This window comes from Macaca mulatta, chromosome 10 (assembly GCF_049350105.2).
Source record: "Macaca mulatta isolate MMU2019108-1 chromosome 10, T2T-MMU8v2.0, whole genome shotgun sequence".
Lineage (NCBI taxonomy): Eukaryota > Metazoa > Chordata > Mammalia > Primates > Cercopithecidae > Macaca > Macaca mulatta.
In genome coordinates, this window is record NC_133415.1 from 116,792,079 (window position 1) to 116,811,228 (window position 19,150).

At 50.9% G+C, this 19,150-nt stretch overlaps 1 protein-coding gene and 1 non-coding gene across 11 annotated transcripts in view; both read left to right on the forward strand.

The window, feature by feature from the left end:
• Window positions 1-19,150, forward strand: part of DNAJC5 (DnaJ heat shock protein family (Hsp40) member C5) — a 222,650-nt gene that overhangs the window by 193,114 nt on the left and 10,386 nt on the right. Inside the window, exon 1 of one of the 10 annotated variants that reach the window (XM_077948131.1) lies at window positions 12,489-12,599. The exons of 7 other annotated variants lie outside the window; for them this stretch is intronic. The gene's annotated coding sequence lies outside the window, so the exon portion shown is untranslated. Of the gene's footprint in view, window positions 1-12,488; window positions 12,600-15,559; window positions 15,637-17,300; window positions 17,480-19,150 lie in introns of those variants that run through there. 2 more of the 10 variants (XM_077948133.1, XM_077948132.1) reach the window with 2 other exon arrangements.
• Window positions 2,769-2,933, forward strand: LOC114670687 (U1 spliceosomal RNA). The gene has a single exon (XR_003720383.1). It is a non-coding gene; the product is annotated as a U1 spliceosomal RNA (small nuclear RNA).

The window sequence follows — 19,150 nt, forward strand, 5'->3', positions numbered from 1 at the left end:
ATTTTTTTAGTTAAGGAAACTACTTTTTACATCTGAAATTCTATGTAACGATAATTAGTATGTCTTCTAGCTGAGAAAATAATTAATGTGTCTTCAAGCTGAGAAAAACTAAAAATACAAAAAAATTAGCCAGGCGTAGTGGTGGGCGCCTGTAGTCCCAGCTACTCAGGAGGCTGAGGCAGGAGAATGGTGTGAACCCGGGAGGCGGAGCTTGCAGTGAGCTGAGATTGTTCCACTACACTCCAGCCTGGGTGACTGAGCAAGACTCCATCTCAAAAAATAATTAATTAATCAATAAAAATATGACGGTGGCCTGGGTGCAGTCGCTCACACCTGTAATCCCAGCACATTGGGAGACTAAGGTTGGAGGGTCACTTGAGCCCAGGAGTTTGCCTAGCCTGGGAACCTTAGGGAGAGCCTGCCTCTACAAAAAATAAACAATTATCCGGGTGGGGTGGTTGCACACCTGTAGCCCCAACTACTTTGGTGGCCGATGGGAGGGTCGCAGGAGTCCAGGAGGTCACGGCTGCGGTGAGTTGTGATTGAGCCACTGCACTCCTGCCTGGACGGTCCCGGGAGACTCTGTCTCTAAAATAAAATAAATGACAGTGGTCCATACAGTACCTTATTCAGAAAAGGCTTGATGTACAAGAAAATAAGTTACTTGTGATCAGGACAGAGAAGAATTACTGTCTTCTGTGAAATGGATGCTGGGAATCAGTCATGACGTACAGTGCTGGTGAGGCTGACGTGCGTTCGAATTACAGCCCTGCTGATCCTTAGCAGGTGACTGAAAATAGGCGACTCCACCCTCCTGAGTCTCAGTCTTCTTAGCCGAAAAGCACAGGTCATTATCGCAGTAGCTAACATTAACTGTGTGCCTGGCGCAGGATCCGACTGCTTCATTCAAGCCAGCTCCCCGACATACCTTGCTGGACTGTTTAATCCCCATTTGACAAAGAGGAGATTGAGATGGGGAGGTGCTGAGTAACTTGCCTGGTCACTGAGTGCCTCTAAATGGCAGCCCAGACAGGTGGCCCCAGAGCTGCCCTCCCACCCCCTGACAGGCCTGTCTCATAGGCCTTTTAGGAAGGGCTCTTTTCGCAGACGGCAGGCTCGGGCTGAGTGTTTCCTAAGCTGCAGCTGCCATGTAGATAAAACTCACAGCAGATATCACAGGTTCTGTCAGATCATACTGTCTCAATCATACTACTGTCTCAATTTTTTTTTTTTTTCTTTTTTTGAGACGGAGTCTTGCTCTGTCGCCCAGGCTGGCGTGCAGTGGCCGGATCTCAGCTCACTGCAAGCTCCGCCTCCTGGGTTCACACCATTCTCCTGCCTCAGCCTCCCGAGTAGCTGGGACTACAGGCGCCCGCCACCTCGCCCGACTAGTTTTTTGTATTTTTTAGTAGAGACGGGGTTTCACCGTGTTAGCCAGGATGGTCTCGATCTCCTGACCTTGTGATCCGCCCGTCTTGGCCTCCCAAAGTGCTGGGATTACAGGCGTGAGCCACCACGCCCGGCCACTGTCTCAATTTTGAGGTGCATGCATGTGTTTTACCACTTAACTACCTCTGAAATTTAGTTTTTTGTTGTTGTTGTTGTTTTGAGACAGAGTCTTGCTCTGTCGACAGGCTGGAGTGCAGTGGCGCGATCTCAGCTCACTGCAACTTCCGTCTCCCGGCTTCAAGTGATTCTCCTGCCTCAGCGTCCCCAGTAGCTGGGACTACAGGCACGTGTACCATCACGCCTGGCTAATTTTTGTATTTTTAGTGGAGATGGGGTTTCACCATGTTGGCAAGGCTGGTCTCGAACTCCTGACCTCGTGATACCTGCCCCCACCCCACCTCGGCCTCCCAAAGTGCTGGGATTACAGGCGTGAGCCACCGCACTCAGCCCTGAAGTTTAGCATGTTTTATGGTTGGCTCGTCAGGGTTGAAGGTGCACCTGATACTTGGTTGCATAGTAGACTCACTGGAATCATTTCACTTTCGTCACAGTTGCAGAGGCACTCTGAGGCTGTGTGTGTGTGCTTCACCAGGGACAGCCCCACGCATGGGAGGTGGTGGCCCGCCATCCCTCCTGGGTGAATTTCTCTAAGAGCAGCCCTAGGCCAGGGGTCGAGTGCAGGAAAGTCAGGACCATTTCCATCAGTTCCGTTTCAGAGCGGGTTCTCCCTGGAAGTGCTGGAAATAGGCCGTCTGTAGCGTTTTATGAACTGTGGCGGATCCGCTGTCTGTGTCTTGAGCTTCTGCTCTGCAGTCTGCTCAGTGGAAGCACCTTTCAGTCCACTGTACGGTGGGTGGAGCCGCCGCCAGGGTGGGTGTGCCGGTGATCGGTCACAGAATGAACAGGGCAGAGGTCCCTGAGTCAATGTGATACTGCAGGTGGGATTGTGGGTATAGGTGTTTTTATGAATGTACATGTTATGTGAAGTTGAGGATTTGAATGTTGTGATTATTATGTCCAGATACAGTTTGAGCCTGGCACGGTGCAGGCCTGTGGTCCCAGCCACTTGAAGTGGGAGGAGAGCTTGAGCTCAGGATTTCCAGGCTATAGGGGGCCGTGATCCCACCACTGCACCGCAGCCTGGGCGACAGAGTGAGACCCCATCTCAAAAAGAAAAGAGAAGAGGCTGGGAGCTGTGGCTCACGCCTGTAATCCAAACACTTTGGGAGGCTGAGGCAGGCGGATCACTTGAAGTCAGAAGTTCAAGACCAGCCTGGCCAACATGGTGAAACCCTATCTCTATTAAAAATACAAAAATCATACTTACGTGGCAGGGGAGACACCATGATCACAAAGGTGGTTTTCCCAGGGCGAGGCTTAGCCGTTGCACTCCGGGTGTGCTGACCCCTGCGATTTCCCCAAATGTGGGAAACTCGACTGCATAATTTGTGGTAGTGAGGGGGCTGTGTTCACACTGTCCCCCAAAATAAATAAATAAATAAATAAAAATACAAAAATCATTCGGGTGCAGTGGCTCTCGCCTGTCATTCCAGCACTTTGGGAGGCCGAGGTGGGTGGATCACCTGAGGTCAGGAGTTTGAGACCAGCCTGGCCAACATGGTGAAGCCCCATCTTTACTAAAAATACAAAAATTAGTCGGGAGTGGTGACGTGGGCCTGTAGTCCCAACTACTGTGGAGGCTGAGGCAGGAGAATCGTTCGTGCCTGGGAGGTGGAGGCTGCAGAGAGCCGAGATTGCGCCACTGCACTCCAGCCTGGCGACAGAGCAAGACTGCGTCTCAAAAAAAAAAAAAAAAAAGAAAAGGGAAAAAAATATATTCTTCCCCATGAGAGTAGATTTCTACGGAATCGATAGCTGTAGTTTTATGCCCTTTCTTCCGTGATACGAAGTCCGTCCGGACCCGTCTGGCTGGGGATCCTCAGGAGAGCCTGCGGGGGGCAGCAGAGGCCCGCCTGGGCCAGGGCGAACCAGCCCAGGATCCTGCGGCTTTAGGTGCTGAGAGCGTAGAACTCCAGCAACCACAACGCCCTCATGGTTACTAACTTTATGAAGAATACTTTGTCTTTCACGTTTGGGACTGTGTGAAGGTTTTCTGGAATATTTTTGGGCATGGTGGCGATTCTGCTCTAGGACCTTTATTCTCTAGCATTGTACAGAGATGATTGATTTGAACAGCAGCTGTGATAATGGAAGACTGACTTGTGTCTTCAGACTCGTTCTGTTCCTGGGGGTGCTTGGTCTAGGCTCCCTTTATATGGGGAGGTTCAAACCTTGATTGAATAGTCACTGCCCAGGTGTCGTAACCTGTGGCCTCATTGGTGTCACCTGGACTTTTTCTCCTCTGTTTGCACCATCAAAAGTGATGTGCTCTGGCCGGGCGCGGTGGCTCACACCTGGAATCCCAGCACTTTGGGAGGCTGAGGCGGGTGGATCTCGAGGTCAGGAGATTGAGACCATCCCGGCTAACACAGTGAAACCCCGTCTCTACTAAAAATACAAAAAATTAGCTGGGCGTGGTGGTGGTGCCTGTAGTCTCAGCTACTCGGGAGGCTGAGGCAAGAGAATGGCGGGAACCTGGGGGGCGGAGATTGCAGTGAGCCGAGATTGCCCCATTGCACTCCAGCCTGGGCGACAGAGCGAGACTCCGTCTCAAAAAGGAAAAAGAAAGTGACGTGTGCTTAGGACTGGGAGGGTGAGGCCCGGGGTGCTTGGTGCCCGGCGCCCAGGAGGACAGCAGTGTCGTGTTGGATGACCTGCTCTCCGAGTAATAGGGATTTGAGAATGTTTGATTCTTTTTTTTTTTTTTGAGACACAGTCTCACTCTGTTTCCCAGGCTGGAGTGCAGTGGTGTGATCTCAGCTCAGTGCAACCTCTGCCTCCTGGGTTCAAGCGATTCTCCTGCCTCAGCCTCCCGAGTAGCTGGGATTACAGGCATGTACCACCATGCCCGGCTAATTTTTATGTTTTTAGTAGAGACAGGGGTTCACCATGTTGGCCAGGCTGGTCTTGAACTCCTGATCTCAAGTGATCCGCCTGCTTCGACCTCCCAAAGTGCTGGGATTCCAGGCCTGAGCCCTGTGCCCAGCACTGTTTAAATGTGTGTCTGGAGTTACTTCGTTCCACTTCCGATCTGCTTTTCCTTTGGAATTACTGTGTTCTAAGTACCAGGTTACCAAAAAAAGAAAAAATCTTTGTTAGGTTTCCAGACCCAAGTCAATACAGATAAAATTAATGCAGCAAACATTTACTGAATGCTTTGTTAGACCTGGGGCAGTAGCTCAGTTTATGAATTCAAAGGGCTTCAGCATGTGGGGTTTGGTTTTGTTTCTCTGTAGCTAATCATACCCTCGGAATGGTTTTATAGTTTCGGGAAACCGTGGTTCTGGGCAGGGTGGCAGCTCTGGGTTGACACCTCAGGTGTGGCCGCCGGTCCTGTTGCTTCCTGACATTAACTTTGTGACTCACGAGGGCAAGTGTTCGTTTTCTGTGTGAGCAAGCACGGGGCTTGTTACTGTGTGAGGAGGGCTGGCCGCCCTGCCTGTCCGTTCTTCCCTGGCTCGGCCGGGCCGCTCCCGTGGCTCCAGCTCAGATTTGCTTCCTCTCGTACTTGGATGTTTGATGACGGTGGTGGAAGCAGTTTTATTTACTCTTGCTGTTCTCACGTTACTTTAAGCATCACTGTTGCTTTTTATTTTTAGAATTAAGGAGGAAAGGTGAAATCTTTTGGGGATTTCTGTGTTTCCAGTGACTTTAGGAATTCTTTTTTTTTTTTTTTCGAGACAGGGTCTTGCTCTGTCATTCAGGCTGGAGTGCAGTGGCACGATCTTGGCTCACTGCAGCCTTGACCTCCTGGGCTCAAGTGATTCTCCCATCCCAGCCACCTGAGTAACTGGGACCACAGGTGTGCACCATCATGCTTGGCGAATTCTTGTATTTTTTTTTAAATTGAGATGGGGTTTCACCATGTTGCCCAGAATGGTCAAACTTCTAGGCTCAAGCAGTCTCCCCACCTCAGCCTTCTGAAGTGTTGGGATTACAGGCATGAGCTGCCATGGCTGGCTTAAAAGTTTTTACATTTGAAATTCATTTTAAGTTAGGAGGAAAGGCCTAGCTCGCTGGCTCATGTCTGTAATCCCAGCACTTTGGGAGGCCGAGGCGGATGGATCAGTTGAGGCCAGGAGTTCGAGACCAGCCTGGCCAACATAGCAAAACCTTATCTCTGCCAAGAATACAAAAATTATCTGGGCATGGTGACAGATGCCTGTGATGCCAGCTACTTGAGAAACGGAGGCAGGAGAACTGCTTGAACCCAGGAGGAGGAGGTTGCAGTGAGCCAAAAGTGCGCTTTTGCACTCCAGCCTGGGCGACAAAGTGAGAATCAGTCTCAAAAGGAAAGAGCAGTAAAGGCGAGGAGACCTGTGAGGTGACACACAGCATTTTCTCTCTAGCTTTCTGTGTTGACTCTTGCTTAGAATTTCTTCAAATGTATTTACAGAGTTAATTGGGTTTTTTTTTTGGAATAGATAAGACATCCAGAAATACACATTCAGACTGTGGGGCTTCTACCGTTTTAACTGGGTTCCAGGTCCCTGTCCCTAGTGTGCTCTGACTGTCAGCCCTTCCCCTGCCTGACCTACCTGTCTGAGTATCTTTTGGCAGTCAGGTTTTTGTTGGTGGTGGTGGTTTTTTTTTTTTTTTTTTTTTTTTTTTTGAGACCGAGTCTTGCTCTGTCGCCCAGGCTGCAGGCTGGGGAGTAGTGGCGCGATCTCAGCTCCCTGCAACCTCCACCTCCTGGGTTCAAGCGTTTCTTGTGCCTCAGCCTCCTGAGTAGCTGGGACTACAGGCGCGTGCCACCATACCCAGCTAATTTTTGTATTTTTTTTTTTTTAGTAGAGATGGGGTTTCACCGTGTTGGCCAGGATGGTCTCGATCTCCTGACCTCGTGATCTGCCCACCTTGGCCTCCCAAAGTGCTGGGATTACAGGTTTGGCCACCGCGCCCGGCCAGCAGTCAGTTTTCATATGGTTCATCACAGATTTTATTTTATTTTATTTTATTTATTTATTTATTTTTTTGAGACGGAGTCTCACGCTGTTGCCCAGGCTGGAGTGCAGTGGCGCGATCTCGGCTCACTGCAAGCTCCGCCTCCTGGGTTCACGCCATTCTCCTGCCTCAGCCTCCTGAGTAGCTGGGACTACAGGCGCCCGCCACCGCGCCCGGCTAATTTTTTGTATTTTTAGTAGAGACGGGGTTTCACCGTGGTCTCGATCTCCTGACCTTGTGATCCGCCCGCCTCGGCCTCCCAAAGTGCTGGGATTACAGGCTTGAGCCACCGCGCCCGGCCTCATCACAGATTTTAAATTAAGATTCCCCAGCAGGATAAAAGAAATGCCAGTTGTATTTTATTTTTCGTATTTGTATTTTTAACAAAGTTTTTTTTTTTTTTTGCATAGAATGAGCCAAGGGCATCTAGAGCAAAGAGGTGGTTCCCTGCCCTGTCTCCATCTCCCCGTCTGCACCGTCTCTCCCTGGCCGGTCTCCATCTCCCCGTCTGCAGTATCTCTCCCAGAGGTGTTTGCTGGTGCCTCCTTTGCAGCTCATGCCCATTTGCTGACACAGCCCCTCCTGTGTCTTCCCCATCCCAGTGTGTCTGTCGCTCTTGGTAGTTCCTCCGTGTTTCCTTTGTATCCTTAGGGGACTTGTCTTTTCCCCACTCCCCAGCACTCCCCAGCACCTGTTGTCTCCTTCCCTTTCCTCCCCCTTCTCAGACAGCGTCTGTTCTTTCTAGCGTTGTTCCCCTTGTCCCAAGGTTCCTAACAGCCTTCTTTTTTTTTTTTTTTTTTTTCTTTTGGTCAGACGGAGTCTTGCTCTGTTGCCCAGGCTGGAGTGCAGTAGTGCGGTCTCAGCTCACTGTAGCCTCTACCTCCTGGGTTCAAGTGATTCTCCTGCCTCAGTCTCCTGAGTAGCTGAGACTACAGGCGTGTGCTACCACACCCGGCTTTTTGTATTTTTATTTATTTTTGAGAGAAAGTCTCTTTGTTGCCCAAGCTGGAGTACAGTGACGCCATCTTGGCTCACTGCAACCTCTACCGGGTTCAAGCGATTCTCCTGCCTCGGCCTCCCGAGCAGCTTACAGTAGGGATTACAGGCACAACCACACCCGGCTGATTTTGGAATTTTAATACGGATAGGGTTTCACCATGTTGGCCAGGCTGGTCTTGAACTCCTGACCTCAGGTGATCCGCCCACCTCAGCCTCTTCCAAAGCGCTGGGATTACAGGCGTGAGCCACCGCGCCTGGCCCGAACAGTCTTCTTGTTGGCATTGTGTATTCAGACCATCCACTGCAGGGTTTGTTATCTTTGTGGCCTGGAACGTCTCTCTCTGAGCACTCTTCATCCTCCCACCCCTGAGCAGGCAGCGTCTCTCAAGGCCACCTGCCCAGCCACTGTCTTGGGGTGCCCACGGGAGGCTGGGGAGAAGAGCGAGGCAGTAGTGAGAAGCCCATGATGCTCAGCCTTGGCTGAGCACCTTAGAGCAGCCCTGACGCTGGCGTCTGTCTCTTGGTGAAAGCGGCACCCAGACTTCAGTCCTTACAGCCTGGAACTCAGAACCGTAGAGGTGCCGTGACTCACAGGGTTTACCTCGTAATTGCTGTTTGGAACGCGGAGGTGCCATGACCCACAGGGTTTACCTTGTAATTGCTGTTAAAACCCTTCGGGGCTTCCTAACGGAATGCTTAATGTTGAAATATTATTTTAAGTACTAATATCTATGATGTGGTTAGAAATGCCAAAGAATATTTTGCTGTTTTTTTTTTTTTTTTGAGACGGAGTCTCGCTCTGTTGCCCAGGCTGGAGTTCAGTGGCGCAATCTCCGCTCATTGCAAGCTCTGCCTCCCAGGTTCACGCAATTCTCCCACCTCAGCCTTCCAAGTAGCTGGGACTACAGGCGCCCATCACCTCGCCCGGCAAATTTTTTTTGTATTTTTAGTAGAGACAGTGTTTCACCATGTTATACAGGATGGTCTCGATCTCCTGACCTTGTGATCCGCCCGCCTCGGCTTCCCAAAGTGCTGGGATTACTGGTGTGAGCCACGCCTGGCCAGAATATGTAGCTTTTGTAAAAATTTTGGAAATGGCCTCAGATAATTTCAGAGGTTTTAAAATAAAGGATGCTAAAAATGGAGCAAAATGGAGAGCCCCTGATAGACCTCCTGTGTGGGAGTTTGCAGTACGCCGGAGGCACCTGTGGGCCCAGGGAAAGGCCGCCTGCTCTGTGGCTACTCCTGGGACCTGGGCACCGAGCAGGCCTCAGACAGGTAGGAGCTGGTCTGTATCTCCTGCCACGCCCAGGCCAGCACCTGATGAAGCAGATTCCTGTGGGTGACGAGTGTGAGGAGATAGTACAGGACCTTGGGATCAGGAGGGATTTCTTGAACAAAAAAGGGGGAAAACAGATTGAGAGATTCAGAAAGCTGTGATATATTCCGTGACCGCAGAGGTGACTTGGAGGAGGGCTGTTGTTCAGTGATACGCGTGTTGTGAACACTTGTGCATTTAAATGGTTCAGATGCTGAATCTGGTGTTTTATGTTTTTTCTACAATTGGTAAGAAAAAGCTTTTTCTTCTCAAAAGACACACCATAATAAGTAAAACACCTGTGAACTAGAAGATACTTGTAACATTCTTAACCAGTGAAGGGTTGGTGTCCGGATGTATCCACTGGGCACCACAGACAGAACGGCCTTGAAACGGGCTGGAGACGTTCACCCTCCTCAGGCCAGGCAAGCGCCGGGGAGCCCGGCCATACCTGTCTTTGCTGAGGCCGCAGGGAGCCCCAAGCTCCAGTGGCTCCTGGTGCAGTCCTCGGAGAGCAGTCAGCACACCTTGTCGGGCTGAGCCTGCCTGTTCTGGGGCACCCAGAAGTTCCACTCTTAGGGACACACCAGAAGAATTCTTCCTAAACTGTTTGTGCTGAAGGACCAGATTTAAGTTTTTAAAATTTCCAGTGTCACAGACTGATGACATTTTTGTAAACTACAACAAAAGTGACTAACTAGAAAAGGAAATCACAACATAAAATACAAACCCATGTCATTAGTATTAATATTTTGAGGCACAGTCTGTTTTTGTCACTCCGACTGGAGGGCAATGGTATGATCGCGGCACACTGAAGCCTCGACCTCCTGGGCTCAAGTGATCCTCCTGCCTCAGCCTCCTGAGTAGCTGGGACCATAGGCAAGCGCCATCACGCCCAGCTAATTCTTTTTTTTTTTTTTTTTTTTTTGAGACAGAGTCTCGCTCTGTCGCCCAGGCTGGAGTGCAGTGGCATGACCTTTGCTCACTGCAACCTCTGCCTCCTGGGTTCAAGCAATTTTCATGCCTCAGCCTTCTGAGTAGCTGGGATTACAGGTGTGTGCCACCATGCCTGGCTAATTATGCCTGGATAATTTTTGTATTTTTAGTAGAGATGGAGTTTTGCCATGTTGGTCAGGCTGGTCTCGAACTCCTGGCCTCAAGCATTCCTCAGCCTCCCAAAGTGCTAGGGTTACAGGCGTGAGCCGTGACGTCTGGCTGTTGGTGGAACCCGCCCCCAATATTTCAACGTAGGTTCTATTTTCCGTAAGTGTCAGCCAGCTGAGAAAAAAAGAGAAAGAGTACAAAGAAAGGAATTTTACAGCTGGGCCTCTGGGGTGACATCGCATATTGGTAGGACCATGATGCCTGCCTGAGCCACAAAACCAGCAAGTTTTATTATGGATTTTAAAAGGGGAGGGGGTACAAGAACAGGGAGTAGGTCACAAGATCACATGCTTCAAAGGGCAAAAAGGAGAACAAAGATCACAAGGCAAAGGGCAAAGGCAAAGATTACAAGGCAAAGGGCAAAAGTGGAATTACTGGCCGGGCGCGGTGGCTCACACCTCTAAACCCAGCCCTTTGGGAGGCTGAGGCGGGCAGATCACAAGGTCAGGAGATCAAGACCATCCTGGCTAACATGGTGAAACCCCGTCTCTACTAAAAATACAAAAAATTAGCTGGGTGTGGTGACGGGCGCCTGTAGTCCCAGCTACTCGGGAGGCTGAGGCAGGAGAATGGCGTGAACCCGGGAGGTGGAGCTTGCAGTGAGCCGAGATCGCACCACTGCACTCCAGCCTGGGCAATAAAGCAAGACTCCGTCTCAAAAAAAAAAAAGTGGAATTACTGATAAGGGTCTGTGTTCGACTGTGCACGTACTGTCCTGATAAACATCTTAAACAACAGAAAACAGGATTCGAGAGCAGAGAAGCGGTCTGACCTCACATGTAACAGGGTGGAGTTTCCCAATCCTGGTAAGCCTGAAGGTACTGCAGGGTAAGTACAGAGGGTGCTCAGTCCTTATCTCAACCCTTATCTCAACCGCATAAGACAGACACTCCCAGAGCGGCCGTTTATAGACCTCCCTCCAGGAAGGCATTCCTTTCCCAGAGTATTAATCCTAGTTAGGAAGAGAATTTAGCAATATCCTCCCTACTTGCAGGTCCGTTTATCTGCGAGAAGAAAAACATGGTTCTATTTTGCCCGACCCCACGGGCAGGCAGACCTTATGGTTGTCTATTCTTGTTCCCCGGAAATCGCTGTTATTCTGTTCTTTTTCAAGGTGCACTGATTTCATATTGTTCAAACACGGTTTACAATGAATTTGTACAATTAACACAATTATCATAGTGGCCCCGAGGTGACATGCATCTTCAGCTTACAAAGATAACAGGATTAAGAGATTAAAGTAGGACAGGTGTAAGAAATTCTGAAAGTATTATTTGGGAACTGGTAAATGTCCATGAAATCTTAACAATTTATGTTCCTCTGCCGCGGCTCCAGCCGGTGCCTCCGTGTGGGGTCCCTGACTTCCTGCCACAACTGGCTTCTATTATTTTTTAAAAATTTAATTAACTTTTTCCTTTTTTTTTAGATGGAGTCTCGCTCTGTCGCCCAGGCTGGAGTGCAGTGGTGCAATCTTGGCTCACTGCAACCTCTGCCTCTCGGGTTCAAGTGATTCTCTTGCCTCAGCCTCCTGAGTAGCTGGGACTGCAGGTGTAATACAAAAAATGCAAAACTTTTGTATTTTTTGTAGAGATGGAGTTTTGCCGTGTTGTCCAGGCTGGTCTCAAACTCCTGGGCTCAAGTGATATGCCCACCTTGGCCTCTCAAAGTTCTGGGATTATAGGCACGAGCCACTGCATCCAGCCTTTTTTTTTTTTTTTTTTTGAGATGGAGTCTCGCTCTGTCGCCCAGGCTGGAGTGCAGTGGCCAGATCTCGGCTCACTGCAAGCCCCGCCTCCCGAGTTCCTGCCATTCTCCTGCCTCAGCCTCCCGAGTAGCTGGGACTACAGGCGCCTGCCACCTCACCTGGCTAGTTTTTTTTGTATTTTTTAGTAGAGACGGGGTTTTGCCGTGTTAGCCAGGATGGGCTCGATCTCCTGACCTCGTGATCCGCCCGTCTCGGCCTCCCAAAGTGCTGGGATTACAGGCTTGAGCCACTGTGCCCGGCCGCCTTTTTTTTTTTTTTTTTGTGATGGAGTCCTACTCTGTTGCCCAGGCTGAAGTGCAGTGACGTGATCTCGGCTCACTGCAGTCTCCGCCTCCTGGGTTCACGCCATTCTCCTGCCTCAGTCTCCTGAGTAGCTGGGACCACAAGCGCCGCCACCACGCCCGGCTAGTTTTTTTGTATTTTTAGTAGAGACGGGGTTTCACCGTGTTAGCCAGGATGGTCTCCATCTCCTGACCTCCGGGATCCTCCTGCCTTGGCTTTCGAAAGTGTTGGGATTACAGATGTGAGCCACTGTGCCCGGCCCAGCCTTATTTTTTTTTTGAGACAGGGTCTTGCTTTGTCTCCCAGGCTGGAGTGCAGTGGCGCGATCTTGGCTCACTGCAACCTCTGCCTCCTGGATTCAAGCGATTTTCCTGCCTCAGCCTCCTGAGTAGCTGGGATTACAAGCATGCGCCATCACACCCATGTAATTTTTGTATTTTTTAGCAGAGACCGGGTTTCACCATGTTGACCAGGCTGGTCTTGAACTCCTGACCTCAAGCCATTCACCCACCTTGGCCTCCCAAAGTTCTGGAACTACTTTTTAAGCAGTTTTGATAGGTGTGTGTGTAGTAGCACTCTGTGGTTTAATTTGCATTTCCCAGGGAGCGGGGACGCTGCCTGTCTTCTCACACCTCAGTTGCTTGTTGCTGTGACGGTCGCCCACTCCTGCTGCCAGTATCTGTGCTCACTGGAGCTGCATCAGCCTCACGCTGTCTGCCTCTCGCCACCCACCGTGCCTGCTGCTCAGGAATGTTCTGAGCAACTTGATGATGATAACGGAAGCTGAGAACAGCCCAGATGTCCTTCGGTGGAAGAGCGGAGGGATCAGTTGTGGTCTGTTCACAGAATAGAATGTGACCACACTGGAGATGAATGAATTGTAGCTACAACCTGCAGTGTAGACGAATCTTAGATCAAACCAGGCACAGTGCCGTGTGCCTACAGTCCCGGCTACTCAGAGCCTGAAGGTGGGAGATCACTTCAGCCTGGGAATTTGAGGCTAGCCTGGGCAACATAGCAAGACCCTGTCTTAAAGGAAAAAAAAAAGCAGATTACAGAAAAGTAAACACAGTGCTAGGCTGTTTTTTTAAGCTCAAAAAATTAAAACTAAATAGCTTTTAGGGATAAACATGAGGTAATTTTTTTAGAAGCAGGAGAATAGTATTGAATTTAAGGTATATATGGGGAAAATGGAACTTCCAGGTTATTGATCATTTTCCAGTTTTTAAATTAGAAGATCGTGGTGTTTATGCATCATAATTTATATGTTCCATATATTTCTTTTTTTTTTTTTTTTGAGACGGAGTCTCACTCTATCTCACAGGCTGGAGTGCGGTGGCATGATGTCTGCTCATTGCAAGCTCTGCCTCCCGGGTTCATGCCATTTTCCTGCCTCAGCCTCCCAAGTAGCTGGGACTATAGGTGCCCGCCACCACGCCTGGCTAATTTTTTGTATTTTTCGTAGAGATGGGGTTTCACCGTGTTAGCCAGGATGGTCTCGATCTCCCGACCTCATGATCTGCCCACCTCAGCCTCCCAAAGTGCTGGGATTACAGGCGTGAGCCACCGCGCCCGGCCGATATGTTCCATATATTTCTTTCTGTATTTCACATAATACATAGTAAAATATTTAAAACAGAACAAAAATAGACTTCCTTTTAAGATGTTTTCAAATCTGTTCTTACAAAGTTGGCCAGTTTTTCCCCAACAGTAGTCTGGGTTCCGCAGCAGCTCTTTTATAAAACATTTGCTGCACACACTGAGATTGCACCTGGAAGCACAGAAATAAGAACACACGTATTTTATTTTATTTTTTTACCCCTGAAGATCTTTAAGTCTTCTGAGGAGCTGGACCTGCTGGACTGCGAGCTGCGAGGGCTGAGGTTTTTGCCTGTTTGGTTTATTTTGTTACCACTGAGTCCCCAGCTCTGAGAACAGAGCAAGGCATGTGATCGATGCTTTGTCACTGTTGAACAAATGAATGCTGAGCTGTGACGGCACCGACGTGTGTCCAGGGAGAGGATGCACCCTGCCGTGTGGATGTGTGCCCAGCGCCCAGGACAGCGCCACGGAAGAGGAGAGACAGTGCCACGGAAGAGGACACAGAGGACAGTGCCACGGAAGAGGAGAGACAGTGCCACGGAAGAGGACACACAGGACAGCGCCACGGAAGAGGACACACAGGACAGCGCCACGGAAGAGGACACACAGGACAGCGCCACGGAAGAGGAGAGACAGCGCCACGGAAGAGGACATACAGGACAGCGCCACGGAAGAGGAGAGAGTGCCACGGAAGAGGACACACAGGACAGCGCTACGGAAGAGGACATACAGGACAGCGCCATGGAAGAGGACACACTGATATATGCCCAGGGCCCAGAATAGTGCCACAGAAGAGGACAGACAGTGCCACGGAAGAGGACGCACAGGACAGTGCCACGGAAGAGGGCACACCCGGCTGTGTGGACGTGTGCCCAGGGCCCAGGACAGTGCCATGGAAGAGGATGCACCCTGCTGTGTGGCAGAAGAGGTTCCCAAGGGCAGGTTCAGGGTTCTGGGGTCTGAGTGAGAGCTCTCCAGGTGGCAGGGAGCAGGGCAGGGTGTTGGAAGAGATGGCAGGTTGTGTCAGGGGCTGACGTGGGACTCAGCACTCTGTCTCTGCCCAGGAGCAAGTCGTCCTGCGTCGGACCAGGAAGGTTGGTGGGTGTGGTGGGAGAAGGGGCTGGGGTCAGCAGGGCTGTCATCCACCAGTGTCTGGTGGGGCTGGCCACCATGCGGGGGGGCCTCAGGCTACAGCCAGGGCTGCGAAGGAGCCGAGGTCATAGAGCGGCTGCTCTGGCATAGGGAGGGAAGACACGGGTCCCACTGTTTGAGAAGCTCAGTGTCCCTGCATGTGTGCGCTCTTGTCTGCCTCGGCACGTGTGCAGGCCCTGGGGCTACTGCCAGTCGAACAGACTGGGATACGCTAGATTTGTAAAATGTGACCCTTTTTGTTTGCTTTTCATCTCCCTCCCTTCGTCCCTCCCTTCCTTCCTTCCTTCCTCCCTCCCTCCCTCCCTCCCTCCCTCCCTCCTTCGCTCCCTCCCCTTTCTCCCTCCCTCCCTCCCTCCCCTCCCTCCCCTTCCTCCCTCCCTCCCTCCCTCCCTCCATCCTTCCTTCCTTCTTAGACAGAGTCTTACTCTGTCACCTAGGCTGGAGTGCAGTGGTGAGATCTTGGCTCACTGCAACCTCCCCCTCTAGGATTCAAGTGATTCTCCTGCCTCAGCCTCCTGAGTAGCTGGGATTACAGGCGCACGCCACCACAACCGGCTAATTTTGTAGTTTTTGTAGAGACACCACACTTGGCTAATTTTGTAGTTTTAGTAGAAACGGGTTTCTCCATGTCGGTCAGACTGGTTTCGAACTCTTGGTCTCAAGAAGCAATCCACCTGCCTCAGCCTCCCAAAGCCTCGTTTGTTTGTTTTTCTTTTGTTTTGTTTTGTTTTGAGATGGAGTTTCACTCTTGTTGCCCAGACTGGAGTGCAACGGCATGATCTCACCTCACTGCAACCTCCACCTCCTGGGTTCAAGTGATTCTTCTACCTCAGCCTCTTGAGTAAGTGGGATTATAGGCATGCATCACCATGCCTGGCTAATTTTGCATTTTTAGTGGAGGTGAGGTTTCTCCATGCTGGTCAAACTGGCCTCAAACTCCTGACCTCAGGTGATCCGCCCTCCTCGGCCTCCCAAAGTTTTGGGATTACAGGCGTGAGCCACTATACCTGGCCACCTTGTTTGCTTTTTAAAGATAATGATGTCACTAAAAGAGTTCTGACTGGGGCCGGGCGTGGTGACTCACACCTGTAATCCCAGCACTTTGGGAGGCCGAGGTGGGTGGATCATGAGGTCAGGAGATTGAGACCATCCTGGCTAACATGGTGAAACCCCGTCTCTACTAAAAATGCAAAAATTAACTGGGCGTGGTGGCGGGCGCCTGTAGTCCCAGCTACTCGGGAGGCTGAGGCAGGAGAATGGCATGAACCCGGGAGGCGGAGCTTGCAGTGAGCTGAGATCCAGCCACTGCACTCCAGCCTGGGCGACAGAGCGAGACTCTGTCTCAAATAAAAAAAGAATTCCGACTAAAGGTTGGAACTTAGCCCTCCAGAAATGAAGGCTGAGTAACGCTGATGGCAGCTTGTCGCCTGCAGCAGGTGATGTTCGTGTAGCTGCGGCTGCACACCAGGCGTCTCCTCTAGCTGTGTTACAACCTTTCTGTTGATATGGGGTCCCCTTGAAATTTATCTTTGGAGACGAGGTCTCACTCTGTCACCCAGGCTGATGTCCAGTGGTGCAATTTCAGCTCACTGCAAGCTCCTCCTCCCGGAATCAAGCCATCCTCCTGCCTCAGCCTCCCGAGTAGCTGGGACTACAGGTGCCGCCACCACGCCTGGCTAGCTGGGATTGCAGGTGTGCGCCGCCACACCCGGCTAATTTTTTTTTTTCTTTTTTTTCCTTTTTTTTTTGAGATGTAGTCTCGCTCTGTCACCCAGGCTGGAGTGCAGTGGCACAATCTCGGCTCACTGCAAGGTCCGCCTCCCGGGTTCACGCCATTCTCCTTCCTCAGCCTCCTGAGTAGCTGGGACTACAAGCACCCGCCACCACGCCCAGCTAATTTTTTGTATTTTGAGTAGAGACGGGGTTTCACTGTGTTAGCCAGGATGGTCTCGATCTCCTGACCTCGTGATCCGCCCGCCTCGGCCTCCCAGAGTGCAGGAATTACAGGCGTGAGCCACCGCGCCCGGCCTAATTTTTATATTTTTAGTAGAGATGAGGTTTCACCATATTGGCCAGGCTGGTCTTCAACTCCAGACCTCAGGTGATTCAACCACCTCAGCCTCCCAAAGTGCTGGTATTACAGGCGTCAACCACCACTCCTGGCTCCCTTGAAATTTAATTAAAACAAGTTTAGGAAGAATGGAGTTGTGAGGTTCTACTTCAAACATCAGGTGGTAAACTCCCAGACTCATTGCCCCAAGAGAATTGACAGTCTAGGCTTGGCGGCTCATGCCTGTGATCCCAGCACTTCGAGAGACCGAGGCGGGCGGATCACCTGAGGTCAGGAGTTCAAGACTATCTTGGCCAGCATGGTGAAACCCCATCTGTACTAAAAATACAAAACGATTAGCCGGGTGTGGTGGTTCACGCCTGTGATCCCAGCTACCCGAGAGGTTGAGGCAGGAGAATCGCTTGAACCTGGGTGGCGGAGGGTGCATTGAGCCAAGATTGCGCCACATTGCACTCCATCCAGCCTGGCTGACAGAGTGAGACTCTACTAAAAAAAGAGAAGAAAACAGACATCAGAAAGGATTGGCTTCTGTGATCTCAGCACTTTGGTGACCACGACCCAAGGCCGGAGGATCGCTTGAGCCAAGGAATTCAAGATCAGCCTGAGCAACGTAGTAAGACCCGGTCTCTGCAAAAAATTTCTAAAAGCTTAGCTGGCATGGTGGCTCACGCCTGTCGTCCCACCTACTCAGGAGGCTGAGTTGGGAGGATCACTTGAGTCTGAGAGGTTGAGGCTGCTGTGATCTCTTATCACACCACTGCGTTCAGCCTGGGTGACAGAGCAAGACCCTGTCTCCAAACAAACAAAAAAACAAAAAATGGTCTTTTTCCTAGGTATTTACCATTTCCAGTGGTCTTCATTCCTTTCTAAAAATCCAGGTTTTAGCCGGACGCGGTGGCTCACCCCTGTAATCCCAGTAGTTTGGGAGGCTGAGGTGAGTGGATCACCTGAGGTCAGGAGTTGAAGATCAGCCTGACCAACGTGGGGAAACCCCATCTCTACTAAAACAAGATTTGCCACGCGTGGTGGCACGTGCCTGTAATCCCAGCTACTCGGGAGGCTGAGGCAGGAGAATCACTTGAACCTGGGAGGCGGAGGTTACAGTGAGTTGATGACTTAGGAGTTTTCTTTTTTTTTTTTTTTTGAGACGGAGTCTCGCTCTGCCACCCAGGCTGGAGTGCAGTGGCCGGATCTCAGCTCACTGCAGGCTCCGCCTCCCGGGTTCATGCCATTCTCCTGCCTCAGCCTCCCCAGTAGCTGGGACTACAGGCGCCCGCCACCTCGCCCGGCTAGTTTTTTGTATTTTTTAGTAGAGACGGGGTTTCACCGTGTCAGCCAGGATGGTCTCGATCTCCTGACCTCGTGATCCGCCCGCCTCGGCCTCCCAAAGTGCTGGGATTACAGGCTTGAGCCACCGCGCCCGGCCGACTTAGGATTTTTCTTCTCAGTCACTTAGCAAACTGGGGACCCATGGGTAGCGATGCCCCACCTGGGTCCTGCTTGGCCATGCTGGCGTGCCCCAACTCACCTGTGTTCGGTGGTTCCCGAGCTCGTGTGCCACACCCAAGATCAAGGATACACTGGGCATTGAAGGATGAGGAGGGCGGAGAAGAAGTTTGTTGAGCAGTGAAACAACTTTCGTTGGACCAGGGGATGCAGGGGCTGTTCCCCTACCCGAAGGCAGGAAAATCCGCCTGTGTGGCTGGGTCTGGGGCCTTTTACGGACTCAGGATGCAAAGTGCTTGCAGTGCTTGCTGATGGCTTTGTGAGTATGCCAAAAAGGTTAAAGCAAAGACACCATTCCAAAGTGGGCATGACAGTGTAGAAAACCAGTTAGAGGCCAGACGCTGTGGCTCACGCCTGTAATCCCAGCACTTTGGGAGGCCGAAGCGGACGGATCACAAGGTCACCCCATCTCTACTAAAAATACAAAAATTATCTGGGCGTGGTTCACGTGCCCGTAGTCGCAGTGACTCGGGAGGCTGAGGCAGAAGAATCGCTTGAACCTGGGAGGCGGAGATTGCAGTGAGCTGAGGTCACGCCTCTGTGCTCCAGCCTGGGCAACAGAGCGAGATTCCACCTCAAAAAAGAAAAAAATTAGGAAAGGGTAGGTATGTATAAAATAGGTGAAGAGTGGGGTTTAATCAGAGGAAAGTGTGGCCAACAGAAAGGCAAGTTCTTAATCTGGTCTGAGAATTTCACTGGTGGCTCAGCTGTCAGGCTTTAAACTGTCTTTGGCTTGGAGGTGGGTTTCACCGGGGACCTACCCCATCTGCCTGGGCAT